At 38.5% G+C, this 23,910-nt stretch overlaps 1 protein-coding gene across 14 annotated transcripts in view; it reads left to right on the top strand.

Moving 5' to 3' along the window:
- Positions 1 to 23,910, top strand: part of BBX (BBX high mobility group box domain containing) — a 274,710-nt gene that overhangs the window by 87,055 nt on the left and 163,745 nt on the right. For 3 of the 14 annotated variants that reach the window (XM_047723575.1, XM_047723642.1, XM_047723605.1), the window contains exon 3: positions 16,238 to 16,303. The exons of the other annotated variants lie outside the window; for them this stretch is intronic. The gene's annotated coding sequence lies outside the window, so the exon portion shown is untranslated. The remainder of the gene's footprint in view (positions 1 to 16,237; positions 16,304 to 23,910) is intronic. 14 annotated transcript variants of the gene reach the window in all.

The raw sequence follows: 23,910 nt of genomic DNA on the forward strand, positions 1-23,910 counted from the left end.
TAGCTTGAAGGGACAGGAGTGTCTCATTACTGCTTTACACATGGCCTCCACTGATCACCAAGGGCTGGAGTGGTGGTGTATCCTTGCTACAGTGGCCAAGTCCTGATATTCCACTAATTCTCCTCTGATACCACTGCATGAGGGGAGGAGGGAAATATTTTTAGTGGTAGGTGAAGGATGGGAGTTCTGTGTCTGCACATGGTGTTTACTAACTCTCCCTACGTGTCCTCCTCTGATCCCCCTTCATTGTGGGGGCTATGGTTCATCTTTACAGCCTTGCGAGGGTGGAAGTTCAGGTTTTTCACTCAGCCTTAGCTGGCATTGATGGTGTATGAGGCCAGTTTCTTATATCATTTTTGGCAGGTGGAGGGCAAGTATTGTCTAAAAGTTTTCTGTCTTCCTTGGCTGCCCTTTTCCTGATGCTTTGGCTAGAGAGAGCGGACTTTTTTGTCTGTGTCCCATTGGCATTTTTGGGTTGCTGGCTTCTTCAGTTCCAAGTCTAGGATATGTTGGGCAAAATGAAAATCCAGGAATTCACGACAGCATTGTTCTTGGGTTGTAAGTTCCTACCCAGCCTGCCTTTTTCCTGTTTTTCAGAGTTTTACAATTGTTTTATATATAGTGTCGAGTGCTTTTAGTTGTACTTTAGTGAGAGCACTGGGGGCAAGTATGTATGTACCACCTGGAAGTAGAATTCTTTCACCTGCTTTTCATTGTGGCAAAAAATAAAAATAAAAACACTTTGTAGATGTGTTATAGATGAAGTTATGGAGAACATACCCTAGAATTTCAAGGAGAATAATAATAATAGTTATTATTATTATATTTTCAAAAATTTTATTTATTTGATAGTGAGAGAGGGTGAGAGCACAAACAGGGAGAGCAGCAGGCAGAGGGAGAGGGAGAAGCAGAATTCCTGCTGAGCAGGGAGTGTGATTCAGGGCTCCATCCTGGGATCCTGGGATCATGACCTGAGCCAAAGGTGGACACTTAACCGACCATGCCACCCAGGCTCCCCTCAGGGAGAATTACTAACATTGGATTGGGTCTTCCAAAGACAGAGCGGTTCTTACCTCTGGTAATTTAGTTATCATTTAGCTTGAAGACCTGAGTTGCTGCCTGGTGACTGACAGTGACACAGTGTTCTTTGATTTTCTTTCCATGTGCTATTTTAGTCTTGGTTTTGTATATGCAGTAGAGCAGGAAGCATATTGGGTAGATTACACCTTTGTAAGTCATTTTCAGTTCTGATGTGGTTTAGGTGATTCTGCTTGCCTTTAGTCCAATGGGCCAAATGCCCTTTCATATCAGTAAATTGATAAAACTTATCTCTTATAAATGCTTTTAATCATAAATACTCCAGCAATTTTATTTTTCTCTCTTTTTTTAAACTTTGGGTTTTAAAATTTTTTCACTTCTAGATGAACTGGCAGTAAAATTAGATTTTTGCACAGTCCCATGAATTTAAAAACATGAATAGATTTTGTATACAATTCAGTGTTAAAATGTAGAAGCTTCATCACCTCAAAAACCTCCCTTACGCTGTTTATTTGGAGTCGTATCCTCCCAACCCTAAACCCTGGCAACCATTATTCCTTTATTCATTACTATAGTTTTGTCATTGGCTGCATTTAGTATAAATGGAATCACATGTTGTGTAACCTTTCTAGGTTGGCTTCCTGTAATTGCTGATATTCATACAAATCATAGCAGTAGCCTATTCTTGTTTTTTTTTTTTTTTTTTAATTTGCTGAGTGGTATCCCATTATATATGTGTGTGTATTACAGTTTACTTATTTGCCCATTGGGTTCTTTCCAATTTATAGCAGTTACAAATAAAGCCACTGTAAACATTAATATACAGACCTTTGTGTGAGTATGTTTTGATTAGAGTGGGAATTGCATGGTTGCATTTTAAGTGTATGTTTATATAAGAAATGTCCAAACGGTTTCCTAGAGCAGCTGTACCATTTTATATCCCTCCTCCAAGTTTTGTCTTCCCACCCTTATCAAGAGTGTTTGCCTTTACTTGTTGGAGCATTTTTATAAGGATTCTTTAAAGTTTTTGTCAGGTAATTCCAATATCTGTATCATTTCAGAGGAGTTGTCTGCTGTCTTTTTCTATGGCCAGTTGAGATTTTTTTCCTGTTTCTTCATATGCTAAGGTTGGATTTTATCATAAACATTTTGATTATTATGAGACATTGGGCCTTTTAAAAATTCTGTGGAAAACCTTGATATTTTGGTTTTAATAGGCAATTGATTCAGTTGAGTTCAGGAGTAAGATTGCAGCTAGCCCTCTGTGAATAGTGATTCCTATGTCAGTTCAGTTTTCAGTGTTCTTTGGATCCTTCCTACTTATTTGCCACCCAGTGGCTAATCTGGGAAATGAGCAGTGCTCTATCCAGTAGTTTGTTCAGTTCTGAATGTCCATGTGTGCTGTTTAGGGGCAGGTCCATGCATGTGTAGCTTAGGGGGAGACCAAGAGTTCAAGAACTCCTCTCTGCCATCTCCCACTTTTGTTTTGGTTCTGTGGTTGGGAAGATGAGGCTTCAGTTACTGAGCTCTCTTGTGCAATGCCCATGATTGTGCCCATGTCTGGGGATAAGTGGTGGGAGGATAAAGTGAGAACTCAAGCAACAGGTCCCATTCTTGGGACCATTGTTCCTCCAGTGAGAAATGAAAGTTCCTCTTGCTCAGTTTTTGCTCCTGTGGGCTTCTGTTTTTGCTGCCTCCCTCTTCAATCACAGAAATGCTTGGGGTCCAGCACATGAGAAAATGGAGAAAATGGTACTTTTGTAATTGACTGTTCTTCCTCTATTTCCCTGCTGCTTAAGTAGCTGCAGCATACATCCTGTCCCAAGTTTTATAGCTACATTTAGTGAGACTGGCATGGTGGAGTATATTTGCTCCCTCTGACCGAGATTGGAATCCATTGGGCTTGCTTATCTTTGGGGCTTGAAATAATGGGAAAAGAAGAGGTAGATCTAGGTTTTGTGGAGTCTGAAGGTCATGCAATTTGGAAGTCCTCTTTAAGGAAAGGAATACATGTTATGAATACAAAATTAGGCATAGTGTTTTGGATGGGGCTGTGAAAGTGAAGGGCCCTAAGGCTTCAGCTTCAATGGCTTTAATAAAAACCTGACTAGGGGCGCCTGGGTGGCTCAGTGGGTTAAGCCGCTGCCTTCGGCTCAGGTCATGATCTCAGGGTCCTGGGATCGAGTCCCACATCGGGCTCTCTGCTCAGCAAGAAGCCTGCTTCCCTCTCTCTCTCTCTCTCTGCCTGCCTCTCCGTCTGCTTGTGATCTCTCTCTGTCAAATAAATAAATAAAATCTTTAAAAAAAAAAAAAACCTGACTATGGGATGTTTTTACTCAGTTTTTCTCTTAATACTCCTAAAAATAAAAATATAACCTTTATTATCCCCGTCTTAAAGATTAAAAATAAAAACAACAAACAGATTTAAAAGGTTAAATCGTGCCGATATAAGGGACTTTAGAACTCAGATTTTCTAATTTCAGAGTATATGGTGTTTCTCCTACCCGTAGGACTTTATGAAATAAATAGATTAGAGATTAGGAAAGCCATATAGGCTCTTGGTTAAGAGCATAAGCTCAGAAGTCAGACTGCTGGGGTTCAGTTTTGGCTCTGCCACTGATTATATGTGACCTCAGTGGCATTCCCTAACCTTCCTTAACCTTCTTCCATATGTCTGTAAAATGGGGGTAGTAGAACTTAGCTTCTTAAGGTTGCTGTGAGGATTAAATGGTTAATGTAAAGCATTTAGAATAGCTTATGGTATATAGTAATTGCTTTTCATCCACTATGTATAACTGTGCATTCAGATAAATCAAATTTTATTTACTATATTAGCAGCCTTTAGATACAAAAGTCATAAGGTAAGGAGGTTTTTTTCACCTAACATATAAGTCATATTAGGTGTTTGGAATACCAGTTGAGAAATAGGTTACATATTATAAATTGATAATACTTTTACTTTTTGTCAAGAAGTAATCATTGGTTTTTAAGCTTAGGGATGTTAATCTATCTAACAAGCAAAGCCAGAAGAAATGTTTTCCATGAGTGACTGGAAAATCTGAATGATTTAGGTTAAATATTTTGGGGAAATGGCCAAATAACACAGAAAGATAGAATAGTTCAACAAAAAGAAGAATATACCTTTTCCTACAGATAATGTCTTCTACACTCTCAGACTCTTTTGTAAAATGGAGACAGTATCAGTCTGTATTATGTTATTGACTTGTAACGGTCATGAAATTTAAAACCCTAAACATTTATTACCTCACAGTTTCCACGGGTTGGGAATTTGGGAGTGCCTTTGCTTTAGGACTCTGGCTGCAGTCAAGGTGTTGGCTTTGGCTGCATTCATGAGACGCCTTGAGCAGGGCTGAAGTATCACGGTAGGGTGGTTCTCTTACATGCGTGGCAAGATTGTGTTTCATGGGGTTCCTAACCACATAGACTTTTGCATATGACTCCTTGAGGTCCTCATGATCTTATAGCTGGTATCACTTGAGAGCAAGCAGGTAAAGAGAGATAAAGGGAGTATTCAGAGTGTCTTTTATGTCCTAGCCTCAGAATTCTCTTTCATTTTTGCAGTATCCTAATGGTCACAGAGATCAGCCCTTTTTAGTGTGGAAGGGGGCTACTGGGAGATGGCCATCATGGAGACTGGCAACCACCTTATCTTCTAAGATTACTTTAACACTTAAATGAGATTATTCAGGGGAAGCTTTTAGAAGCCCATATGTGCTGCATGCAGTCCTGTTTGATTACTGTGCTTTTCCACTGTTGGTCAGTAGAAATCAGTTTCTAGTTGTTTCCCCAATACAGAGGAAGGTGTCTGTGTCTCTGTGAAAAAGATAACACGGATAAGGAAAATCTTGGCCGTCCTTGCATTTATTTGTTCGCTTGTTTAGAATCTATGTTGGTTTTCACTTAAGTATCAAGTGATAGTAGTAATTCGTGTGTGAGGGTAGAATATTGATAAATGCTATAAGCAACAATTTTGACCCACAGTAAACTCATGTAATTACTACCTAGCACATGATCGAGGAAAATATTGGATTTCAAGTCTGATACATGCATTTTTTTATGTGTGATTATCACTTAACTTCTACTTTCCCGAAGGTTAAGTAGGTTCAAGATGACACTTACTAAATTATTTAGAAAACGATTTGTAACAAAAACGTTGTGAAAAAGAAAGCATGAAGAGAACTCAAATGTTTTTCTTTAAATGGAAATATATAAATATTTGGCCACTGGAAGGCTCCATATTTTAAAAGATTATATTGAAGATATAGATGCTCGCTGTAACAATTTTAGACAGTACAGAAAGATATAAAGGGCTCCATATTTTTAGCAAAGATGTTAAATCAAATAGTTACTGATTATGAATAATTGTGTGCGTGTACAAGTAAAGCGTTGGTGTTGCTTCCTTTTTTTTTTTACATTGAAAAAAATAAGATATATTACAAAAGTTCTTCAGAAATAAAATCTCTTACAACTCTGATGTCAAAATGAAAAACTAGTCATTTGAAAGCCCCTTAAACAAAGGTGAGACAGAATAAATACTTCTTTTCTAATTTCTTTCCTACATGTACTATTTTTTTTTTTTAAAGATTTTATTTATTTATTTGACAGAGAGAGATCACAATCAGGCAGAGAGGCAGGCAGAGAGACAGGAGGAAGCAGGCTCCCTGCTGAGCAGAGAGCCAGATGCGGGACTCGATCCCAGGACTCCGAGATCATGACCCAAGCCGAAGGCAGCGGCTTAACCCACTGAGCCACCCAGGCGCCCCCTACACGTACTATTTTGAATGAGGAAACTTCTTGTTTTAGGATTCATTGAGATTATTTCCATTTAGGTTAACAAGCTCTAGAGTTATCTCAGTGAATACTGTGACATCATTAATAAAATTCACAGAACTTTAGGAGGGAAATTGAGCCAAAACCAAAAGTAGATGTGGCATAAAAAAGATGTCAATCACTGATTTTTTTAAAAAAAGATTTTATTTATTTATTTATTTGACAGACAGAGATCACAAGTAGGCCAAGAGGCAGGCAGAGAGAGAGGGAGAAGCAGGCTCCCTGCTGAGCAGAGAGCCCGATGTGGGCCTGATCCCAGGACCCTGGGATCATGACCCTGGGATCATGACCTGAGCTGAAGGCAGAGGCTTTAACCCACTGAGCCACCCGGGCGCCCCATTGATTTTTTTTTTTTTTTTAATACTTCATATTAGCATTTCTTTGGCCCAGATGTGTAGTTTACATTGTTTTGCACTGAACTCTTAGGATCAGGATTTCTTTTCCAGTATTAAAGTAAAATGGAAATTTAAAAAATTGAGGAATTAAAAACACTTATATAACAGGTATTGGTACCTGAGAACATTATCTTTTTGTATATAAAGCTTCTAGATAGAAAACCACTGTGTTCCTCAAAAATAGCAATTTTACTTCCTTGATCTTTCCCACTTGAAAGCAATGTTTTAATTTCTTTATAATTGTGAAGTGTTTACTTTTTAAATGTTTGATCTGAGCTCAGGGAAGCTTTCAGTTCTAGAATAGTTCAGCATTTTTTCCCCTGATAAGATGTGGGTCTCTTTATACTGATCTCGCAGAGTTGAGGCTGTAGGTTTTGGATGATCTGAATAGTTAAATTCCCCAGTTAGTCAGTAGTCTTGTCCCTTAGCACTTCCTCTTCACAAAGGAAGCTGTAGTACAAATTAATTGCTAATGAGGAGGAAACAAACCAAAACCAAAATGAAACAAAATCAAATGACTTTTATACCTGTTCATTTGAAAACTGTCCAGGATCTCTGAATATATAAATCCTTACTGATTTCTACGTAGAAGGACCAACTATAAATGTAGGGACAAAGATACCATAAAATCGTGAAGGGTATTAGTCCTCAGGTTAGTACTAATTATGCACATGAGAGTGAGCATCATTATGGGATGATGTTTAAAAAAATAAAATTAATTTATTAATTGCCAGTGACAAATTGTCAAACTGTCAAATGAGGCGGTTTCACAGCGGGTAATACACCTCTCCCGCTACCTTTGCCTATCCTTCCCACCACCCATTCCCACTGCTCATTGGAATGTTGAAGATAATGACCAATATTATTAACTTTGAGGCATGAGCTACATTTTTTTTTTCTAGAAACATACTGCTTAGCGTCTAATGTATTTTATCTATTTAAATAGTAATCATAGCATCTATCTGATTGTAGTCAACTGAGCATGTAGAGAAATTCTGCCCTTCTACTCTTGCAGCCACAGAATGCGTCCTTAATAATAGCTGTGTTCCAAGGCATGTTTTAAGCTGAAAGATAATGGGAGAGGACATGGGATAGAGAATGACTGACACCCACCACATTATCTCCTCATCTCCTTGTTTCTGCCTCATGAATTTGAAAACAGCTTTCATTGCTTGTGTTGAGAAACTTTCTTCTGCTGCCTTTTTCACACAGTTCCATTCATACATAAGGAATAACCTGGTAAGATGCCTATTAAGGTAGAGGTGCAGTCTTGGTATAAAAGAGAGTAAGTCTAACTGGTCTGATTGTTACCTGTGACCATTTTAGCCTGATACTTTAACTGCTTGAGCCCACCAGTGCTATCAGTTTTTAATGCCTAATTTATATCACCCAGTCCTAAGAAAATAAACTTAAAAATTAAAAAAGAGGAGTGCCTGGCTGGCTCAGTCAGTAGAGCATGGGACTCTTGATCTTAGAGTTGTGAGTTTGACCCCCAGGATGGATGTAAAGATTACTTAAAAATTGAAAATATTTTAAAAAATGTATATATAGATTACTCAGTCTGTGTATGTGTGTGTGTGTGTGTACACGTACATGGTTGTTCTCACAGTTGTTCTCATACCTGGCTGTAGCTTTGAATCAATCACCCGGGAAGCATTCAGTATTATGGATGCCTGACATCAACACTACACAGTATTCTCACTTAAGTGGTTTAGGGTAGAAAATGGCTGTGTATCTGCATTTAAAAAAAAAAAAAAAAAAAAAAAAAAAAAGATTTATTTATTTATTTATTTATTTGACAGAGAGAGAGAGGGAGAGAGAGAGAGAGATCACAAGTAGGCAGAGAGGCAGGCAGAAGGCGGTGGGGGAGCAGGTTCCCCGCTGAGCAGAGAGCCCGATGCAGGGGATGTGGGGCTCCATCCCAGGACCCTGAGATCCTAACCTGAGCCTTAACCCACTGAGCCCTCCAGGTGCCCCTGTTCATCTGCATTTTTAAAAGTTACTTGTGTTTTGTTGTCTGGGTTGAAAGTGATTTATTTGAAAGGAAATTGCACTGTGGAAACTTTTTAAGGACCCTATAAGTTCTGATTCAGCAAATTTCTTAGAGTAAATACAGCTACATTTTATATTTGAATATACTCTCTCCCCACTACCCAGCCCTGAAGAAACCAGCAACCTGGTGTTACTTGGTTGCTGGCACTGCCTAAATTATTTTGAACCGAATCACATATTTCTGGGATGAGGAGCCAGGAAAGTGATGTTGGATTTTCAGATAGGGTTGACCCAGTCCTGATGAGTTTGTCATTTCTGTCACCTACCAAATCAGTCAGCTTATGTTTCTCTTTTAAATCCGTTCCAATAGAAAATAGGAGAGGGGCATCTGGCTGGCTGGGTCAGGTCAGTAGAACATGAAACTCTTGATCTCCGGGTTGTGAGTTAGAACCCCATGCTGCGGGTAGAGGTTATTTAAAACAAAAAAAAGGGAGGGGGTATGATGTGATGAAGGGAACATAATTCTGTGAGTGAAATATGCTTCGGTATATAGTAATCTTTTGAAATATGGGGGATTTTCAATGTAAGGAAAAGTTGTAGAACAGAATACACTACAGGCAGGCTGTAGCATGCTGCGTAGGGAGTAGCAAAGTTCAGTGTTAGCAGGTCCTGACGGCAGGTCACGCCAGCTCCTGAAAATACTCCTCGGTGGCAGTCAGGGGTCAGGGTAGTGATCTCTGAGCCTTCCTTTACTCTTTCCATAGTGCTGAGCTGAAGGAACTGTTGAGAGATCAGTCTGTGAGGGTGCCCTGAGATTTCAGTCTTGAGCCCCTCTTCTTATTCTCAGATGACCTCTCTCATCTAGACCATAGGTTTAAACCGTATATATCTGGATGATGCAACAATCCTGCTCTCTGCTCAACTGTTTTTGTTTTATTCCATGGAACACTCCATGTAAGAAAGAGATAAGCTGATTCTCTGCCAACTAGAGCAAAGTGTTTAGCTACCTTCTCACTCATAACCACACTGGACACTTAGCTTTCCATGATAGTAGAGTATTACCTTGTCACTGCTCGGGCCTCTGAGCCCTTGGGCTCATTTTTGGGTTCATCCCCCATTTCACTCAGAAGTATCTGACTGTTGCCTAATCACATCTACCTCACAAAGGGCCCCAGGCAGGCAGTGCTGATAGTGAGCCACTTGGATGAAAAATAGTGAAGATACTAAGAGAAAAGAAAGAATGAGATAGTCACCATAGAATTTCTGTGCAGTGGGAGAAGGTTAAGTGTTAACGGCGGAAAAAAAAAAACAACTAGTTTCAAATGAGTCTCCTGGCTTAGGGTATCTAATTTTTAAGCAAGTATTGTGTTTGATACATAGTATAAATTTTATTCTCCCATGTTTGGGTTAAAACCATTCTCCTTGCTTAGAATTAGCTTTAAAACAAGCAAGCAAACAAGCAAATAGAAAGGAAAAGTTAATAACAAGTTTGGGGATTCTGTTTGTTTTTTAAATACTTTCTTTTCTTTTTAAGCAGGGGTCTCTTGCATATAAATATTACAAGTGCTTGCATTTCTTCTTGATATTTGTGCATTATCCATAGCAGTCTGTGACATTTCAATCCCAGATCATTTTTCCTTAGCTACCAAAGACCATTTTCCTCCTTGCCAGTTGCTACCTATCTGACCTGTACCTATAAATTATAAAATTTACTTTTAACCATAATAAATATCAATAGTAGTTATTTAAAATTTTATGTATTTAAAAACTTTTTAAGTTATTCTTGCATATATCCTATCATTTTAAGAAAAATTGATTTATGGGAAGACATCCTTTGCTCAATTCCAAACTGAATTGAGAATCGTTTTCAGATTACTTCATCTGGTTGCCTTCTTAGCACTGGCAGTCAAGAGCTGGCTAACCTGCCCCCATTACAGATCCTAGCAGGAACCTATCATGGAGTCTTAGAAATACTTTTTTACCTGTTTATTAGTCCCTTTCACTTTTTGGAGGTACCTAGGTATATCTACCCATTATAAGTTTATTTTTACTAAGGAAATAAAATTTGAAAATTTAGGGTTGGGGGAGTTTGTATTTTGCTCTTATGTTAGATATTTGGGGTAATCTTCAGAGAAGGGTTAACACAATAAAATGTTTGGTTACAAAAAGAACTCACCGGGCAGGTACCAGAGTAGTTATCTGTACAGTGGAATTTAACTGAAGGTAATGTCCTCTGGCAGGGAACAATGGCAAGTTCCTTCAAGAAGTCAATTATAAGGTTTGTTAATTCTACCAAAATATTAACCTCATGATCTTCAATCCCAGAGTGCCTTCTCCACCCTGCAAGTTCAGCTAAAAATATGCTGAAAAGCAAATTTCCTAAGGTAATGAAATAAAAATGTGGACCTAAATCTGTAAGATACAAATTAGAAAATAAGATCCCTAGTCAAACGTGACTATCTGACAAATTCTTTGCTCTCTTAAATTAGTAACCTTGTCTTTTGGGATGTTAATAAAATAATGATCAAAAAATGTACATAGAGAAACCTTGTGGTTAAATGATTTACCCATCTGATAATTTTTACTCTGAAAATGTATTTTTCTTACTTATGAGGTTGATGAGTATAACTGTAGCTTTTGGTGGCTCTTTCTTCTTAATATATAAAAAAGGGAAAATTTTATTTTTACTGGTTATTGTAACAATTTTTTATAGATTTGAATGTTGATGAAGTGTTTTCGGTTACAAAGAACAGTTCTATAAATATAGATAATTCCTTTTACTTTGAATTTCTTATAATAATCAGTTTTAGTTCATTGTTACAATATGAGCATATAACTTAGCGGTTATAATTGAATTATATTAATATTAAATCTTTATATGGGAAGTGTTTTAATTAGAAACATGTGATCAGTATTTAGTTATTTAAACAGTTTGACTATTATGAGCACTCATTGTGATTTATAGTGCGATTAACTAAACTTTCCTTTGTTATATTATTGCACTAGCACTTTGGGCAGTTGGAGCAAGGGGATAGAGCTCTGGTTGTTGGCCACCATGACTGTTGGGTATAATGAATTTCAAGCCTCATGGCTTCCAGCTATCATTGGCTTTGATTTTAGAAACCTAGAGAATCTTGGAATGCTTGGATCTAAGGCATAGAGAGCAGCCTTCAGTGCCCTGTGTGAATCCCCATGCAGGAACTCCTACTTAAGTTTCTGCTTAAACATCTCCATTGATGGAAAAATATCCAAAGGAACTCACTTTGTTTTTTGACAGATCTGACAGAAAGTGTTTCCTCATATTGAACACCCTGAACTGCCTCCTAGAAACATCTATTAATTGATTACAGTTTTAAGCTCTGAAACCACCCAATAAAATTATATTTGATGCCTCTTCCTTATGAGGTCCCAAAAGGATATGACAACAGCACTTCTTTTCCAGAGTAACATTTTCATTTCCTTCAGCCATTCTGACCCCAGCAGGGTTGCTCAGCCTCTCTCCATAATCTGGCAGTGATCTGGCCCAAGGAAACTTTGGGTTCTTTCTGTCCTCACCTGATACAGACAATACTGGGTAGAGTGGACTCTCGTCCTTTCTTGCTGAACGGCGTAGTTCTTTTTGAGTACTTCACACTGATGACTCACATTGTAGTGTCATTTTACATGCTTTTCAGTTAAGACATGCCTCATTCTCTACTTTCAGACTTTTATTTGTTACAATTGATGCTACTAAGTATAGACTACAGGTGTTATTTTTCAGTGATGTAAACAAAGATGGCAGTGCTTACTTATAAATCTGTGGACGAGCTTTCATGTTACCTGCCTACTTTTATTACTCTGCATTTGGAGATATTTTTACTTAAACTTAATAGTGCTGCCTGTTAGCATTCAGATTTTACTCCTCAGTTAATATTGTCAGTATTCTCAGTCATTCATGTAAGAGTGGGTTTTGATGTGGAGGTTGGTAGAGTGACACTCTCTGGTCCCTGTGGTAAGGTGAAGAGTCTTTTGGGGGAGGGGAGATCCGTGAAGAAAGTTGGAAGACACCAGACCTCAGCTTTAATTTTGCGTAGGATGGATTCTATAGTACTTTTCTTATTCTAATTTTAAACATTCATGTCACGTGTAAGCAAACAGTTCTGCGTGTTAGATTCTTTGTCGAGTGTTGAATGTTCATGGGACAGAAACTGTGGTGTTTGTTGAAACTTTACAGTGAGATTTAGATGGTTACAGCTGCCTTTTAGTCTTCCGAAACATGTCATAAGGTATGTTGGTTTTGTCAAGTTTACCTTAGCCTTATGATTTCCATCTCTCCTCCTGCCCTAACTCCCACCATCTTCTTTACCAAGAGTTAAGTGACCCCAGATCAGGGTGGTGGTGAAGATGTGATGGGCAAAGAGTTGACACAACTCCGTTTTGCTCTGAAAAAGAAACATAGCTCAGAAAATAAGTAGAAGCGTTACTTGAATTTTCATACTGGAACTTCAAAAGAGAGCTCCCTTTTAATAGTGTCTCTCCTCTCCTCTACCTCAGTTTATCTGATGTGCCATTCTCAGTTCTGTGTAAAAATAGCACACATTCAGACTCTGTAAGCACATTAAACTGGTTGCTTTGGAGGGAGGAAGGGGAGTGGGGGTGGAGTATGGAATAAAAGGAACCTAACTAGTTAATTAAAATTATCTTTATAGCAGCAGTGTTGAACTTTATTGCGGGTTTTATGGTAATCTATGAAGTTTCAAATCTATTCAAGTCTGTATCTTAGACTGTATCTTGAAGATTTCCCAAATTCATCATATAAAACTCTTGATGCCAACTAGATTAATTGAAGATTATGAATTACATGGCAGATCAGAATCCACAATATATTACTATTCTTCCTGTTACTGTTCACCTGTAGAGTTGAGTTTTTAAATTCAAATTGAAGTTGAGTTTTAACTGCATTGTTGAATCAGGTTTTTGACATTTCTGAAAAATATAAAAGCATTTTTGATATAGCTAATGTTTAGAAGTTTATCCTAGGTCTGAATTTACATTTAAATGATATTGCTTTCCTTGTATCTGTCTTACCTTCAAAGTAGGAAACAAGTACTTAGTTGTTGCTTTTTAAATTGTAGCAAACTCTCTGGGATCCAGGTAACCATAGAACTCAGTACTTTGAAGTTGAGAGTTTTGGTTCTGTGTGTATGTTCATAGATAAACATATTACATATTTATGTTAAACTTCTATGAAAGAGGCCTGGGTCAGATAAGCTGATATGAGAGATTTCGTGAAGAAAATAATTTCCAGGATATTATATGATACCCAACTCTTTGGTTCTTTTTTTTCCTTTGGTTCTTTATTGACTATGACCATCTATAAAAGTAATAAGTCAAGTTATGAAGAAGATTTGCTTTAGAAAATTGTATTCAGCATAGTTTTGGTGTCATATTTTAATTCTTCAAAAGTTGGTTATTTTTTTTTCTCAGAACTATGAATGGTAACTATCACAAAGCAAAACACTATTCCCAACTATTCCATGTTATGTTTACCCCCTACTCCTAAATCAAAGAAAATACATAACTCTAGGCATGGAAAATGAATTGTGTGCCACTATGTACTTAAGTGTAAAGCATACACAACAAATTTCAAGACGTTGGGAATGCGCTTAGAATTGGTTTAGGAAGTCATATTAACGGGGCGCCTGGGTGGCTCAGTGGGTTGGGCCTCTGCCTTAGGCTCAGGTCATGGTCTCAGGGTCCTGGGATCGAGCCCCGGGCTCTCTGCTCAGCGGGGAGCCTGCTCCCCCCCCCCAACCTGCCTCTCTGCCTACTTGTGACCTCTCTTTGTCAAATAAATAAAATCTTAAAAAAAAAAAAGTCATATTAACATTCACCGGTTTTTCAGTGATTTTGTTGAAACTGGGATCTTTTCTTTACAGGAGATCTAAATTGAAAGAGAACTTGGTGTTGCAGGAGTACAGACTGAATATTTAAACATCTCTATATTGAATGTCATAGTGTGCCAAAAAATTGGAATTAGTTTGTTGAAATTAAGATTTGAAATAAAGTAAGGTAAATCAGTGCTCCCTTTCATTTCTTTTCAGGAGATATGTATGTGGTCCAGTATTTTATGTCCTTTTTCTCTTACTGCAACAAATGTAAACCATTCTACTTTCTTTTCTCCTTTTACTTCAAGTGTTAGTAAGAGCGTAACACATCTGTTAATTTGTGTATTGTGCCCCGATTCAGGTTTTTTACCCATTTCTCACTCAATCACAGTGTCCAGGTAGGTAGAAGAAGCTGACTGGCAGGCCTGGGTGATCTTTCTATTCCTGAAACTTGGGTGGAAAATAGATCAGTCCCACACAGGGGATTTGCTCACAGACCATGTGAGCAAAGAGAAATATTTTCCCCCAAATCAGAGTGCTTTTACCGGAAAATAGGAGCTATATGAATACTGGGTGGGGAAATACATTTATGTCTATTATAATCTATTTGAGAAAAGCCAGTATAGAAAAATGCACTTTTGTGGCTGATTATTTTCTCATCTTAAGAAGGCTTTGACAATGAGTTTCCTTTTTAGCTTGGAAAGTTAAGATTTTGTTAATTATAAAAACGTTAGGGGCTCCTGTCTGGTTCAATCATTTAAATGTCTGCCTTCTGCCCGGCTCATGATCAGAAGGTCCTGGGATCGAGTCCCAAGGGCTCTCTGCTCAGCGGGGAGCCGGCTTCTTTCTCTCTCGCTTCAGTCTCTCTCACTCTTGTTCTCTCTCAAATAAATAAATGAAATCTTTGAAAAAATTTATTAAAAAGTTAAAATTTCAAAATATTTATGAGTTTTGTGAACCCTGGCTACTACCGATGTGTCTAGGGCCACTGCAGGATACTCCGTTCACTATTCACCTTGTAACGCATGTCATCGTTGGCCCCTGGGGTTGTAGACCGCTGAGCTCTGAAGGGTTGCTATACTGGAGTTCGTGACAAAGGAGTCCTTTGCGTCTACCAGTGGGAATACCTGGAGAGTCATTTTCTTTCATTTTTTTTGAATTGGGATAACTTGAACCAAATGTTTCATATTACTTTAAATACTGACCACCAAAGGAGCAGTAGCAACTAATACGGAGGCATCTACTGGGGCTGAGTGACTGGTGGAACATTTGTACTGTACAGAGATTGTTGTGGTAGGGCATGTGCTTAGTTTTAATGGAGGGCATAATTTTAATTGATACTAGGTGTTTCTTGTGTGAGTGAGCATATTTAAAGGGGAATTACTGTTTATATATTTTCAACTGTTGTCATTTTTAGTCAGGATTTAATTTTTTTTTTAAAGAGTATATTTATTTATTAGAGAGAGAAAGGGAGAGCCAGAGAAGGGCAGAGGGAGAAGGAGAGAAGCAGATTTCCCACTGAGCACAGAGCCCAGGGTGGGGCTCCCATCTCAGCACCCTGAGATTATGACCTGAGCTAAAATCAAGAGTCGGATGCTTAACCAACTGAGCCACCCAGGCACCCACAGTATTTAATTTTAATATTGTTAGAATGAAGTATATTGACATTCACAATTTTTAAAGTTTAATAAACTATTTTTTTAGGGCAGTTTTAGGTTCGCCACAAAAATGAGTTGGAAATACGGAGTTCCCATAGACTGCCTTCCTCCACACATGTAAACCAGCTTTTTCACTCCAAGGTATTTTATAAGAATATTTAGAAATGCAGGGCACCTGGGTGGCTCAGTGGGTTAAAGCCTCTGCCTTCAGCTCAGGTCATGATTTCAGGGTCCTGGGATCGAGCCCCGCATCGGGCTCTCTGCTCAGCAGGAAGCCTGCTTCCTCCTCTCTCTGTCTGCCTCTCTGTCTACTTGTGATTTCTGTCTGTCAAATAAATAAATAAAATCTTAAAAAAAAAAAAAAAGAATATTTAGAAATGCAAAGAGATACTTTGCATGCTCATTTCTATAACTAAAAAATGTTCTCTGCCTTCAGACTAGGAAGGGGAAAGTGTTCCAGAGCCAAGAAACATTCTCTGACCGTCTAACCCTGATTGGAAAGTTAGGCCCTATTTTATGATCCTTTTCTAGGTAGACATTGCTGCTCTGAGGACTGCAGGAAGAATGAGGATCTAATGTAACCTGCTCTGGAGCATTCTGCTGGTCTATTGATGGCAAACCGGAGCCCAGGTTCTGGCCTACCTCTGACTCTAGCTTGCTGTGGTCCAAAGAGTGAATGAAGTGGGCTCCAGCTCTTGTACACCTCCAGAGTTCTGTGATTCCATAGAATTACTGGAATCTCTACTGGGGAATGACATCACATCCTGCAGGGTTAACAGAGAGGAGGAATGGGAAAAGCACTGTGGAGACCTGGGGTACTTCCTGGTCACAAAACAGCTGAATGCCTTTTGTCCAGTCACTTAACTTTTTGGGGTTTGTCTTGGTTTTAGCAATGAAAATATTGTGATTCACCTTCACAGTTTCCCTCCAAGGAAAGTTTCTTGAATCTTTCTGACTTAAAGTAACTACTGTGTAGTATGTGTCACAGGAGCAACTGCTTTGTTGACAAATAACTTCTAATAATAACTTCTAAATAACTTTGTTGATAAAGTAGAGTGTATTGACACTGTGGATCACTTTTGGGCAGATTCTTTTGTGTCTAAATATCAGGAATATTCTTGCAATTAACATATCTAGACCAGCATCTTTGTGTAATTAAGCTATTTGCTAGATATACATTAAGACTCTTGAAAGGGACAGGGACTCTTTCTTGAATAGTACAGCTTAAAGGAAAAAAAATGTAAATTTCAAAAGAAATGTGCATTTTATTTTTATTATTAAATTTTTTTAGATTTTATTTATTTGTCAGAGAGCGAGAAGAGAGAGAGCACAAGCCTGGGGCTTGGCAGGCAGACAGAAGCAGGCTCTCCTCTGAGCAAGGAGCCCAATGCGGAACTTGATCCCAGGACCCTTGGATCATAACCTGAGCCAAAGACAGTTGTTTAACTGACTGAGCACCCAGGCATCCTAGAAGTGTGCATTTTAATAACATACACACAATTTTGTTATATTTTTTTTACTTCTTTGAATTGTGCAATTTAATTAATTAATTCAGGAAAAAAGGGGAAGACCAGTGACTTCTACTTCAAACAGGATATTTTCCATTTAAAGTTAATGTAAATTGCAAATGACTGACTTCCTTTTTTTTTTTAAATCAATTGACTTAGGACTAAATTGTTTAAGTAAATGTGATTTTCTCTATATTATCAATTATTGCTGGAGTGAAAGCAGGTTAAATGAACCCTTTCTTACTTCAAAGGGACAAGGTGGTCCAGAGGTTTGTCCAGTGGGTTTTATTCACAGAACTCCTGCCTGAAGGTTCAGGCTAATTCCTAAAGTGTGTAGGCCAGGGTTTATTTGGTCTAACCCACATAAAGCATAGGCACGATATCCTGCAGGGCCGGGATTATCCTAATCTGATATTTTTCCAGCTCAGTGCTCAGTGGCTTGATAGAGCTAATGAATCTTCCCCAAAGTACTTGGGAGTTCCCTGTTGGTATTCCTGATGTAGCTGCTGGCAAGCATGTTTTTAAACTCTTCCTGGAAGTGAAACTCCTTCTGCCTTAAATGTGCAATTTCCCCTACCTGAGAAGGTCAAAGGCACATTTATATAGTTCACAAGAGTATAAAAGAGGCATTCAGTGCTTCCCTGCCAACCCGGTTGATGGGACTAATGCCTGCTCATTTTCCACCTCTACTTAAGGGAGCTGCAGAAATTCATGGTTCCACTGTGGTCCCTGAAACAACAATCTTATGGCAAATGAGCATTATAATAAAATATCCATATTATCAAATCAGCTAATGTACCTCGAAATTGGTAGGAGTAAAAAGTGGCTGCTCAGACTGTCAGAGTTAAACATATGTTCAAACCACCTAAATTAAAACAAAATCTACAGTGAAACCCCACTGGAAAAACTAGCAATTCACTTAGCATCCAAACGCTGAGAATATTCAAGGCAAATTTCAGTGCTTTCACAATGTAACTCTGTTACATGACTTTCTACCATTTAGTTTTAACTCCAGTGAGATTACTAACATTTATTGAGCATGTACTATATGTCAAGCCCTTAGTATTTCTATTTTATTCATAATTGAAGGCAACCTAAATTTAGAGGTGGAGGGGTTATCTTCATTTTGTAGATGAGGGATGGAGACAGAGAGTCCCAGGAATTGCCCCACAATTACACGGTAGTAAATGGTGGATGCAGGGTTAGGCCCTGAGGTCCGTGTGCTTTGCAGAACACCATGCTGCTAACTAACTGTACTCTGTTCTCTGAGACTGTGGAGAGAAAAAAATGAGCAAATTGCATGACTTTTTCATTTGCCTATATTTCATGTTCCACTTTCTGATGTGAACTCACAGCCCTCCAGCCAGATCTGCTTCCTCTCCCTTCTGGCGTGCTTTTTCCCATGTGCCTGTAACACTCCCCTCCATCTCCTCTCTCCAAGGGTGCTGCAGGTTCCAGCTTGATTCATCTTCTGCATAAAGATGACCTTGTTCATCCTAACTTTTTCCAGTTCTTGTTTTACCATTTCAACATACATTTCTCTTATTATTTAATGTGTGTGTGTGCCTGTGTGTGAGACAGAGGGGGTGAGTGTGATCACCCAAGTAGATCATCAGCTTTTAAAAAACAGCAACTCTTATACTTCCCTTTTGCAGTGTTAATACATGGTGGCCATTCATAATTTCTCAGGCTGTAAAGGGTTCTGTCATTTGCATGTCTGTGCTGTTGGCACATAGGTGATAGTTTTTAAAGCAGCATTTTTAAAATTGGTTAGTATTGAGTGCTGAGAGAGAGAGGAGTTCCAAGTCTTTCATCTTATTATAGGAGGCCTGTGTTAAACAATGATTGCTAGAATTTTTGGTTTCTGCCTCTAGTGTTTTCTAACAGCTTACTATGAAGTCCAAACAGATGGACAAATCTGTAATGACTTAGTAGTTTGGTTTACTGTTAGATATCTAGAGAACTCTTATTTTGCCTTTATTATTGTGTTTAAGACGTCTTAACAGAAAGGCTCTGGGTCCTAAGGAGATGCAAGAGTGGGGGTGGGAAGGTGACAAAGAGGTACTTTCAGTTTGCATTTTCTTTTAAGAGATTTCTATTTTCAGTGTAGCTGACACTTGTAATATCTGTTAAAGATTGGTGTCTGGCCAGAATGCCTGTGAAATAGCTGTGGTTTAAGCCTCAAGTATAAAGATTTTAACAAAAGTGTTGGCAATATAATGTATGAGTAAAGATAGCACTTGTTAAAAAGCATATATATGTGTGTGTATGTATACATGTGTATCTGTGTAAGTATATATCTCTCTGCAGTTGTCTTTGTTCATATGAAGAAATTTTACTTCAGGAAGTGATTTAACTGGAAGTCAGACTATCAGCTTCTTATTTCTAGGAAGAGCATCCTTTGGCCTGTGGTGTGGGCCACAGTGACCTGAGGTGTGGAATTTATTGTCCCAAATTGCGAAACAGCTCATATGCCTTTTCAGTACTGTACTATTGAATAATGTGCCTGCTGCCACTGTTGGGGAGATTAAAGGAGTAGGCAGTTTAGTGGTTGGGTGGAAGACCTTAGGCACACACAGGACAGGGAAAGCTTTCGTTACATCCATGAGAATTTTTTAGACTACATGTATGCTTTATCCCGTAGAAGAGTTTGCATTTAAGTTTTATTTGTAAGCGTGTAGTATATAAAAGCACGAGTTGAGGAAAATATAAAAATAGTACTCATGTAAAAAAGTAGTTTTAAGGCAGGAAAATCTTTTAAGAAAGCTGCATCATCAAGTAAGGGGATTGGAGTATGTGTTGCTGGGAAAATGGAGGAAACCAGTGAAAGATATAGCACATGAGTGGGTATTAAGACTGTTTTTTGTGACCTGGACTTGTTTTGGCTTTAAGAGGTAGTGCTGACTCTGAGATTAGAAATGCAGTCTCTTTCAAAGCACAAACATGGAAAATAATAATTTTCAAATGTGCTTTCTTGGGTTCTCCATTTTGTTTTCTTCAGGTGTCAGACCATGAGTATTCTCTTTTCAGGAGGATGAGGAAAAATCCATTTCCTTTTCTAGCTGTTTGGCTATTTTTGTTGTTGTTTCTGGTGCCATAAATGGAGGGGCATCTGTACCATGCATTGTATCATGCCTAACAAATTTTTTTTTTCATTTGAACATAATTGTTCCTTAGCAAATAATTGCAGTCCAGAATGACTTTTATTGAGCTTGATTGAATTAAGGTTATGTATGAAAATGAGTTAGTTAAAGCTTAATCTATTACCCAGAGAATTGATGAAAACATCAGAAAAGCAGTCATTCTTGGGGATTAAATATCTTTCCATGTAAGTGGGCAGCATGGTTGCCTTGGAGTCCGTTTTGCACTGACCGGGTAGTAATGACATCAGGGTGCAAAGCACACAGTGTTGGCCTAGAAGGGGAGTTTTCCATGATGTGCCTTTGAATGTTATACTGTACATTAACACTAATTGGGAGTCTGTCTCACTGTAAGAAGTGGCACCTCACCTTTTTTAGTATAATAGGCTTTCTGAAACATAACACCCCAAGGGGCACTGTATAAGCTGTACCAGAAACCCAGTTGCTTTGGGATCTTTCTGGGATTGTTTAGGCTTGATCTTTAAGATAAGTTTTTCACATGCCAAGTCAGATGCCCAATTTGGGGTAAGAGGTGAAGTTTCTCAGAGGGAATCCTGAGCTGTGCCTGATAGGTCCTGCTAGGTATGCGTCCTCTGGGGGAGGCAGTGTCCTGAGAGCTAAGGATGAGAGTGAGGGTTGAGAGGAAGCCAGAGTGGGAACCAGGGAACACAGGCCTCCCCGGGCTGAGGTGAAAATCTGGCCAGGCGCTGGTGGGAGTGCACACCCCAGCCGCCAGTCTTCAGGGTTGTGTTCACTCATGCCTGAGGCGTTTTCCCCTCCTCGCCCCGTCCCCACGACTGTCTGACACTCCGCACAGCCACCCATTTCCAGCACATCGCAACACCTTGTGAATTATTTGTAACTTAAATGCAGAGCAGCTTATGCTGAAACTGCTTTTCTGAAGCTACTCATGTGGGCATTTATAAGAGCAAGATACAATCTGGAGTGTCTGAGGTTGGCGCTCAGGGAACTCAAAGGGAGTCTGTCTCAGGCAGGATCTTCAGCCTTGAAATTGACCTTTACTCTGTGGCTGAGTCCCTGGCTTCTCTCTCATAGTCAGTTAAGTCCAACAAGATTTCTTTGTTATCCTGAGTTTTATTTTTATTTTTTTTAAAATATTTATTAATTTTATTTTTTTACCCTGAGTTTTAAAACCTCTCTTGGCTACAGCATACACAGCATAGTCAGCCTCCTTCCTCTCTCTCCTGACTTATCCAGAGATAGCTGTGTCACAGTTGATAACATTTTTGAATTACAATCAAAATAAGGTGTAGTTACGGTCCATTTTTAGATAGATAGATTATATATATTATATAATGACATATGTATATATATGATATACTGATTATAGAAACAACTAATCGACAAGGGTACCCAAAGATTAGTGAGAACTTACTTTTGAGCTCCTAAAAGAAGTTCTGCATATAGGAAATATTAGCATACTTCATTTCTCAGATAGCATGTGCTCACTTTTTAAGCTAAAAAGTAAAGGAATCTTGATACCAGAATAAGAATTAAGTCCATACTGTCAATTAATGATGGACCCTCCTTTCCCAATTTTGGCACTATAAATTTTTTTTTTCTCATTTATACCAATTTACTTCCCGACAGTTTTTTATATTTATTTATTCGTGATTTTTACTCATTTATTTTACAGTGTTTCTTTTCCTTTTTTCCTTTACACTGTTTATTTTAATGGTTTTCTTTTTTCTATACTGGCTTTTATAGGTTTATATGAAGAAGATTATGTGATTAAATATGAGATAGTATATTTCTTGAAACAGTAGTTTTTTTTTTTATTAATTTTATTTTTTATAAACATATAATATATTTTTATCCCCAGGGGTACAGGTCTGTGAATCACCAGGTTTACACACTTCACAGCACTCACCATAGCACATACCCTCCCCAGTGTCCATAATCCCACCCCCCTCCCAACCCCCCTCCCCCCATCAACCCTCAGTTTGTTTTGTGAGATTAAGAGTCACTTATGGTTTGTCTCCCTCCCAATTCCATTTTGTTTCATTTACTCTTCTCCTACCCCCTTAACCCCCCATGTTGCATCTCCTATCCCTCATATCAGGGAGATCATATGATAGTTGTCTTTCTCCGGTTGACTTATTTCGCTAAGCATGATACCCTCTAGGTCCATCCACGTCGTCGCAAATGGCAAGATTTCATTTATTTTGATGGCTGCATAGTATTCCATTGTGTATATATACCATATCTTCTTTATCCATTCGTCCATTGATGGACATCTAGGTTCTTTCCATAGTTTGGCTATTGTAGACATTGCTGCTATAAACATTCGGGTGCACGTGCCCCTTTGGATCACTACGTTTGTATCTTTAGGGTAAATACCCAGCAGTGCAATTGCTGGGTCATAGGGTAGTTCTATTTTCAACATTTTGAGGAACCTCCATGCTGTTTTCCAGAGTGGTTGCACCAGCTTGCATTCCCACCAACAGTGTAGGAGGGTTCCCCTTTCTCCGCATCCTCACCAGCATCTGTCATTTCCTGACTTGTTAATTTTAGCCATTCTGACTGGTGTGAGGTGATAGCTCATTGTGGTTTTGATTTGTTTGAAACAGTAGTTTTAATCATGTTAGTTGCCTATTTTGTGATAATTAAGAATAGACTTTTATACCACTACTTGGATTTCAGAATTGTACCTTCCTTAGTTAAGAACATGGTCATTTAGGGGCTCCTGGGTGGCTCAGTGGGTTGAGCCTCTGCCTTCGGCTCAGATCATGATCTCAGGGTCCTGGGATTGAGACCCTCATTTGGCTCCCTGCTTAGTGGAGAGCCAGCTTTCCCCTCTATCTCTGCCTGCTGCTCTGCCTACTTGTGATCTATTGTCTGTCAAATAAATAAATAAATAAAATGGGGAAAAAAAAGGAACATAGTCATTTAATTTGAAAGTATTCATATGTGTCTTTTGTAGTTTGCTTCAAAGATCTGGGTTTATTTTTTCACTGATGCTCTTATTTTAAAAAAATATGGATGAATGAGTAGTATCTTGTATGATGCCACATGAGACCATTTAATATTTTATTCATTGTTTCTAGCTATTGTTTTCTTCAGTAGCACTGGGTGACAATTGAATCGTCCAAGTCTAGATAGGATTACTGAGATGAATCAGAACACATTTTTGATATTTAATGTAAGTTCTTCCATATCATAGTGGCTGATTAGGGAAAAAACTTCAGTTATGCCATAAGATGACCAATAATATTGATAGAGCTGTAAGTCAGTAAGTGCTATCCAGTGTCTAGAGTGTGGTATATCCTGCTGATCGTAAAGAAATACCATAATTTGCAGTGGGGTGGGAAATTGTCTCTCTTGGTTGAGTGTGAAGTTAGTATTAACCATTGAAGCATCCTAGAAACTGAATAGTTGCATTTCACATAGCAACTGAAATAACTTAATTCTTAGAAGTGATGCAATTTAGGTGTATGTCC

Source organism: Lutra lutra, chromosome 1, assembly GCF_902655055.1.
Source record: "Lutra lutra chromosome 1, mLutLut1.2, whole genome shotgun sequence".
NCBI classification, from domain to species: domain Eukaryota; kingdom Metazoa; phylum Chordata; class Mammalia; order Carnivora; family Mustelidae; genus Lutra; species Lutra lutra.